The sequence below is a fragment of the Macaca mulatta genome, chromosome 1, assembly GCF_049350105.2.
Source record: "Macaca mulatta isolate MMU2019108-1 chromosome 1, T2T-MMU8v2.0, whole genome shotgun sequence".
NCBI lineage: Eukaryota > Metazoa > Chordata > Mammalia > Primates > Cercopithecidae > Macaca > Macaca mulatta.
The window spans coordinates 138,990,299-138,998,796 of record NC_133406.1 but is presented as its reverse complement, the minus strand read 5'-3'; the positions used below and the strand labels follow the sequence as shown (position 1 = coordinate 138,998,796).

General features: G+C 40.5%; 1 pseudogene; it reads right to left on the bottom strand.

The window, feature by feature from the left end:
- Window positions 1-2,812: 2,812 nt before the first annotated feature.
- LOC144337514 (peptidyl-prolyl cis-trans isomerase A pseudogene) lies at window positions 2,813-7,867 on the bottom strand (annotated as a pseudogene).
- Between the last annotated feature and the right edge of the window lie 631 nt (window positions 7,868-8,498).

Below are 8,498 nucleotides of genomic sequence, written 5' to 3'. Positions count from 1 at the left end.
ACTAGCTTTCAGTGGGGTCCAGAGAAGGAAAAAGCTGTCCACTAAAGCGAGGCTGTGGTGCAAGCAGTTCTGTCATTCGGGCCCCAATTTGCTGGAAATGTCACAGGTGGAACTTACCAAATCTCAAATTAGAGCAGGCCCAGCTGCTGTTCATCATAGTGGTTTTTCCGAGGTCAAGCCCACGTATAACCAGAGGGCATGAGTATACAGTACATCACTCTCCATAGTTGCACAAGTGTTTATTTCTCAGCTCACATCTATGGCCACGTAAGTGGTCTCACATTACCAGCTGATGGAGGAAGAAAAAGCATAAGCTTGGTTTGTCAATGATTGGTCTCAGTATGTGTGTGCAAGCTGACTATAAACAGTGACTGTATTATAGGTATAATCCGAGTTGGCCTTGACAGTGGAGAGAGAGAAATTCTCAATGGGCAGAGCTGTTCTAAGTATACTGAGTCATCCACTTTGTGTGAAAGGAGAAGTGGCCTGAAACAAAAACATACAAAAAATCCTGGATAGTGGAAAATGGCCTTAGTTATCTGTTAAGGGGGCTGGAAGGAAAAGGACTAGAAGACTGAAGACAAGGAAGTCTCAGGTAGATATATGGAGGCAGAGGAAATATGAAAGTGGGCATAAAGTGCAAAGATTTTTGTATCACACATTAACCCTCACTTGCACACATCCACCAGCAAAGAGGGACTGAGCAACCAATTATTTAACATTATTTGGCCAGTTGATGTTAGCTAGTCTTTGTCATTGGCCACCCTGCAACCAGCACAAGAAGCGCTATTGTGGCAGAGATGGAAGCTACGTATAGGTCAACAGCATGGACTTCTTACCAGGTTCAATATAGCTATGGCCTCTTTTGAATATTCAAACTTTCAGTGGCATAGACCAATGTGCCTACCCTTAATACGGCAATACAGCACTGTTCCTCAAGGAGGACAACCAGTAACTTGGTGTCTAATCAACTACCTTGGGCCCCTTCCATGCAAGTAGTTGATTTGCCACCAAATCCACTATTAAATTCTGGAAGGGCCAGAATTTCATTCTCACAGAGATAAATACTAGTTCTGGGAATGCAAAATCTCAGTCAGTACCACTCTCTAGGGGGCTTACAGTTCCTGACCTCTAGGCCTGGACTCTCAAAAACACAGCATTTGAGCAGGGAACCCACTTCAAAGAAGGAGACACAGGAGTGAGCCCATGAATATGTTTTCTTCTCTCATACCACATCATCCAGAAGTAGCTGATCAATAGACCCAGATAGTTTCAATGATGAATTCTATCAAATATTTAAGGTAGAAATAATATAAATCTTTCTTTTTTTAAATGGAGACAGGTTCTCACTCTGTTGCCCAGGCTGGAGTACAGTGGCACTGATCATAGCTCACTGCAGCCTCAAACTCCTGAGCGTAAGGGATCCTCCTGCCTCAGCCTCCCAAGTACCTGGTACTATAGACATGTGCTACCACACCATGCTAACTTTTAAAAAATTATTATTATTATTATTATTTTGGAGACAGAGTCTTGCTCTGTTGCCCAGGTTGGAATGCAGTGATGTGATCTTGGCTCACTGCAAACTCCGCTTACTGAGTTCAAGCAATTCTCATACCTCAGCCTCCCAAATAGTTGAGATTACACATGTGCACCACCATGCCTCACTAATTTTTGTATGTGCATTTTTGTATTTGTAGAGATGGGGTTTTGCCATGTTGGCCAGGCTGGTCTTGAACTCTTGGCCTCAAGTGATCGCCTGCCTCGGCCTCCCAAAGTGCTGGGATTACAGGTGTAAGCCACCACACCCAGCCTTAAAAATTATTTTGTATAGACAAGGTCTCACTATGTTTCTCAGGCTGGTCTCAAACTCATGAGCTCAAGTGATTCTCCCACCTCGGCCTCCCAAAGTGCAGGTATTATAGGTGTGAGCCACCAGGCCCAGTTGAAATAATACAAATATAACACAAACTTTTTTTCTTTCTTTTGAGACAGATTATTGCTTTGTTGCCCAGGCTGGCGTGCAGTGGCACAATCATAACTCACTGCAGCCTCAAACTCCTGGGCTCAAGGAATCCTTCCACCTCAGCCTTCTGAGTAGCTGGGACTACAGGTGCATGCCACCATGTCTGGCTAATTTTCAAATTTTTTTGTAGGGACAGTCTGCCTATGTTGACCAGGCTGGTCTCAAGCTCCTGGACTCAAGTGATCCTCCTGCCTCAGACTCCCTCAGACTGGGATTACAGGCATAAGCCACCATGCCCAGCCTGCAAACTTCTTAAAAAATATAGGAGAAGGGAACTGCCCCAAATTTCCTTCACGAGGCCAGAATTATATTGACATCAAAGCCTGTCAAAGAAATTTTAAAAACAGATAATAAAACAAAGAAATAAAAAAATTATAGATGAGTATTCCTCATGAACACAGATGCAAAAATTCTGAACAAAATATTAGTACATCAAATTTAGCAATGACTTAAATGGATAATATATTATTACCAAGTAGAGCTTATCTTAAGAATGAAAGCTTAGTTCAAGGTCTTCTTGAAACCAATCAGTGTAACTCACACATAAAAGAAAAACAGAGAAAACTATGATAGTTATATTCAATATATGCAGAAAAAGCATTTGACAAAATAGAATATCCATTCATAATTAGAAACCTTTGCAAAGGAAGAATAGAATAGAAACAAAATGCTTTACTTTCATAAAGGGTGTCTATAAAAAACTTACAGATAACATTATGCACTTTTTTTGTTATTTAGTTTTTATTTCATAGTTACAGACTTAACTCTGCAATCCAGCTAGGCATAGAAAGGGAATAAGGAAAAGACAGAACTCAAAGGGAACTGCAGTGAGAGTACAAAGATTATAGGATACTGAAGCATATGGGGTGGAGGGGTGCTCTCCTGAGCTACAGAAGGATTGGTCTGTTGGTTAAGATAAAACACAAGTCAAACTTATTAGAGTTGTCCACAGTCAGCAATGGTGATCTTCTCGCTGGTCTTGCCATTCCTGGACCCAGAGCGCTACATGGCCTCCACAATATTCATGCCTTCTTTCACCTTGCCAAAGACCACATGTGTGCCATCCAACCACTCAATCTTGGCAGTGCAGATGAAAAACTGGGAACCGTTTGTGTTCGGTCCAGCATTTACTGTGGACAAGATGCCAGGACCTGTATGCTTCAGGATGAAGTTCTCATCATCAAATTTCTCCCCATAGATGGACTTGCCATCAATGCCATAATGACGTGTGAAGTCACCACCCTGACACATAAACTCTGAAATAATTCGGTGAAAGCAGGAACCCTTATAACCAAATCCTTTCTCTACAGTGCTCAGAGCATGAAAGTTTTCTGTTGTTTTTGGAAATTTGCCTGCAAACAGCTTGAAGGAGATGAGGCCTAAGGACTGGCTGTTGATGGCGATGTCAAAGATCAGTGGAATTGACCATAGTGGGTAGTACTGGGCTCCTGGCGGTGGTGGTGTCTGCAAAACCACCATTATACTTATTGATGAAATATTGAATGCAAACTGGGCACAGTGGCTAATACTTGTAAACTCAACACTTTGGGAGGCCAACACAGGAGGATCGCTTAAGGCCAGGGATTCAAGACCAGCCTGAGTAACATGCAGAGACTCCCATCTCTCCAAAAAAATACAAAAATTAGCCAAGTGTGGTGACATATGCCTGTAGTTCAAGCTACTCAGGAGGCTGAGGCAGGAGGATCACTTGAGCCTAGGTGATATATGATTGTGCCTAGGAGTTTGATGTTATGGTGATATATGATTGTGCCACTGTGCTCCAGCCTGGGCAACAGAGCAAGATCCTGTCTTAAGAAATAATAATTAAAAGAAATATTAAATTCTTTCACTGTAAGTCTTGAAAGAAAGCAAGAAAGTTTGCTTTTATTACTTATTGTTTAACACTGCACTGGAGACACTAGCCAATACCATAAGGCAAGAAAAAGAAATAAAATGCATGTGATTGCAAAGGGAGAAATGAAACTGTCTTTACTTGGAGACAACATGATTTGTTACATAAAAAACCTTGTTTACAAAATTTTACATTTGGAAATCTGCTTGTCATTTTCTTACAAATTTATACATCAAACTATAATCTAACAATTATAATCCCAGGTATTTATACAAAAGAAATAAAAATACATGTCCACAAAAAGACTTGCACAAGAAATTTATGACAGTGTTATACAGAAAATCTAAAAAATGAGAATCAACACCAATGTCCAGCAACAGGAAAATGGAGAAACAAATTGTGCTATATGAAATACTAATCAGTAATAAAAAGGAATGAACTACCATTAACTGCAACAACACAAATGAATAAAAAAAGCATTATGTTTAATGACAGAAAGCAGATATAAAGAGTACATACTCTATGATTCCATTTGTATAAAGCTCTAGAACAGACTCTGGATGGAGTAAAGTGGCATGGGAATGAACCACAAAGGACCAGGAGAGCCTGAGATTATGGAAATATTTGGCATGGTGGTTAAATGGGTGTATACAACTGTCAAAACTAAATGGAACATATGGAATCCGTACATTTTGTTTCATTTAAATTTTAACCTTGAACTCCTGGGCTCAAGTGATCCTCTTGAGTAGCTGGGATTATAAGTGCAAGCCACGATGCCCAGCCCTGATTATCTACTGTTTACTTATTGATACATGCAACAACAGGGATGTATCTCAGAAACATTACATTGAGCAAAAGAAGCCGGACACCAAAAAGTACATTACATGATTTTATTTATAGGAGGTTTAATTACACAAAAAACTAATCTACGTTGATAGAAATCAAAACAGTGGTTGCTTACAGAGGGTGGGGTTTGGCTGCAAGGGAGATTATCTGGGGTGCTGGAAATATTCTATATCTTGATCGTGGTGTTGGTGACATGGTATAACATGGTATAAACACGTGTCAAAACTCACCAAACTGTATACTTATAATCTGTGTATTTTTGCTACATGTACATTTTCATTAAATATATTTTTATGAAAAAAGTAACATAAGTTGGTATCCATCCAAAAATGACCTGCTGTGGCAAGGATGTAGGCAAATGAGCATTTGCATATCTTCCTGCAGGAAGTGACAACAGTATTAGTCTTTTAAACAAGTGATCTTTCATCTATCTCTATTTAGAAAATAACAATTATGTAATGTAGGCTAGCAATCTCCTAAAAATCTACTCACTCCTAGAAATCTACTTCATAGAGGTGAAACCACTAGACTGTAAGGTCATTTGAACAATAATGTTTACTGATACAGAGTTAGTAACAACAAAAGAACTGGGGATAAATGAACGTTCATTGGTTGAGGAACAGCTGAATAAATTATGGTATATCTGCCCCCATGGACCAGGATACACTCATTTAAATGATGAAATGGAGTTATACTGGTTTGAGTGAGAAAAAGATATACAGTTGACAGTAGAGCAACACAGGTTTGAACTGTGTGGGTCCACTTATATGTGTGTGTGTGTGTGTGTGTTTTCAATAAAAGTTACACCAAGGGAGTGCCTTCCTCTCCTGCCTCCCCTTCCACCTCCTTCACTTTCTCTGCCTCTGCTACCTCTGAGACAGAGGTATCTACCTCATCTTCCTCTCCTCAGTCTACTCATTATGCAGACAATGAGGGATGAAGACCTTTATGGTGGTTGACTTCTACTTAATGAATAGTAAATATATTTCTCTTCCTTATGACTTTCTTAATAACATTTTCTTTTCTCTAGCTTTCTTTACTGTAAGAATACATATATAATCCATATACATACAAAATATGTATTAATCAACTGTCTATGTTATCATTAAGGCTTCTGGTCAACAGTAGGTTACTAGTAATTCAGTTTTGGGGTAGTCAAAACTATTATAAGTAGATTTTTTTCTTTTTTCTTTTTATATTTTTCTGGTGGTGGTGATATACATGGATTTTTGACTGTGCAGAGGGTTGGCGTCCCTAGCTCCTGAGTTGTTCAAGGGTCAATTGTACATAGTAATTTAATTTTTGCAAAACAAAGATAAAAGAATGCCACACATGTGTATGCACATAAATCTTATGTCTGCCTATTTAGAATTCTGTGGTCGGAAACATATGGCGTTCCTGACATAAATTACCTTACGCGGGAGCAGTTGCTGATGTAGTGGAGAGGGAGAAAGAGGAAGAAAGAGAAAGAACAATGTAAAAAGTCTACACTGAAAGGAAAACATGCTTTTGATATTACATTTCTGTATGTCTACAAAACAAATTTATATGGTTATATTTGTAAAGACATCTATTAGTTATCTGTTTATTATTTCACCATGGAAATTATATTTTCACCATGGAAATTAAGTATTTTTTAAGCATGTTTATACTAGGTACCAAAGAGTATTCTACGTGGTTTCAAATAATAATTAATTTAATCATTCCAACAGCCCTCTGCGGCAGGTCTGGTTAGTGTCTGTATTTCAAAGATAAGGAAACTGAGGCACAGAAGAGGTTATCACAGTTACAGAGTTGGTAAGCAGCAAGTCAGGGATTTGAGTGCAGGCATTCTGGGTCCAGAGTCTATGCACTTAACTACTACATTATGCCCCTTCTCGTTTTAATAAAAAGTAAACCAGCCATCTCCACTCTCCACTGCTTAACTCTATCTCGTATCTTGCCATTGCACTTGGAAGCCAGTTCTAATTGCTCTGGTGGTCTTTAAGGCCCGTGACGTCCGGCCTCTGCCAAGCTCTCTAGACACCCGGCCTCACTGGCCTCTGTTTCTTTTTTGATTGGCCTGTTCTGCACTTGTTCCCTTGCCTTTTTCTCGGGACACTTTATAACTGGCTCTGTCACATCCTTCAGATCTCAGTGTAATGCCCCTTCCTTGAGGGGGCTTCCCTAACCACCTAAGTGAGTCTCCTTACACCTCTCCTTTCTTTCTCTTTTTTTCTTTTTCTTTTGAGATGGAGTCTCATTCTGTCACCCAGGCTGGAGTGCAGTGGCACGATCTCAGCTCACTGCAAACTCCACCTCCTGGGCTTAAGGGATCCTTAAGCCTTAGCCTCCTGAGTAGCAGGGATGACGGGCATGCACCACCACGCCCAGCTTTTTTAAAAAAATTTTGTAGAGATGGGGTTTTGCCATGTTGCTTAGACTGGTCTCAAACTCCTGAACTCAAGTGACCTGCCCACCTCAGCCTCCCAAAGTGTTGGGATGACAGGCGTGAACTACCACACCCGGCCTCCCCTATACCTATCATAACAAACCCTTTGTCTTCTTCATAGTACTGAATGCAGCCTGTACTTATTTGTATCATTTGCTTACTGTGTATCTATCTCCTCTGTACAGTATAAGCCTCAGGGGCCAGGGTCTTTTTAAGTGTTGGCCTCCACTGTATCCCCAGCACTTGCCATAGTGCTTGGTTAATAATGGGTACAGAAGAAATTTTTTTTAAATAAATAAATAAATGAATGAAAGGCAATACTGAAAGGTGAGGAAGGCTTTGGTTCTAAAATCAGACAGACCAGAGTTTGACTCAATCCTCTGAGCTTGGCAGACTTGTGAAACCTCTTGAAACATGTATTGTCATCTGTGAAAGCGAGATAATAATAGTATCTACCTCAAAGAGTTGTTGTGAGGGTTAAGTGAGATAAATTATCTACCATGCACATAGTAACCCCTAATGAATCATAGCTACTATTATTACAGCCATCAGTATCATCATTCTCAGGCTGCTTCACAGGCCGTTGTCCAGCCTGTGGGGTGACAGACCTTGGATCAGATCCTATCACTTTTCCAATCAGCTCAGGCTCGGCGGGTAGGACTTGTGGAATCACTCCTAGCTGAGCCTGTGTGTGGAGCAGGCACGTGATTGTCATGCCCGTAATAGTGTTGAGAGCCAGGAACATTTTCTGGAGAGCCACTTTCTCCTCCTCCCTTGCTTTTCCTAGCCTTCTTTCAGTTCCCTTCCCTTTCTTGGTATGGCTTTGAATACTGCCTGAATTAAGCCAGTCCTCTGCTTAGCTACCTTTCTGCCATTGGAAAGCATCTTTGGGAGTGTAAGGGATTCTGTTCCTTCAGTTGATAGAGTATGCTTCGCAGAGACAAGTATTTGAGGTTGTGTTAAGATAGGTTAACCAGACTTTGAAGGAAACACTCAGTGGCTTAATCATAGCACAGAGATGATAACCTCATGGTTTTCTCTTCTTCCTGGGTCTCAGGAAGCGATGGCTACTCCACCCTTCCCAGCGGTTGCTGGCAGAAAACATTGGTGTCGATTAGCATATAGGGTATATACAGAGAGACAGATGGAAAAGAAAACGCAAATAGGAGCTAAGATATTTTCACAGTGGAAAACAATTGGAAACTGGAAAATAAGAGACGATGGCCTCAGGAGGTCTTGAATGCTTTATGTTTATTCCAGGTGAGGGGCAGAAGCTATTGCTTCTCTCAAAATGAGCCAGAGAAGACTTCCTGGCAAAGTACCGAATTATCCAGTTGGCCATGGGT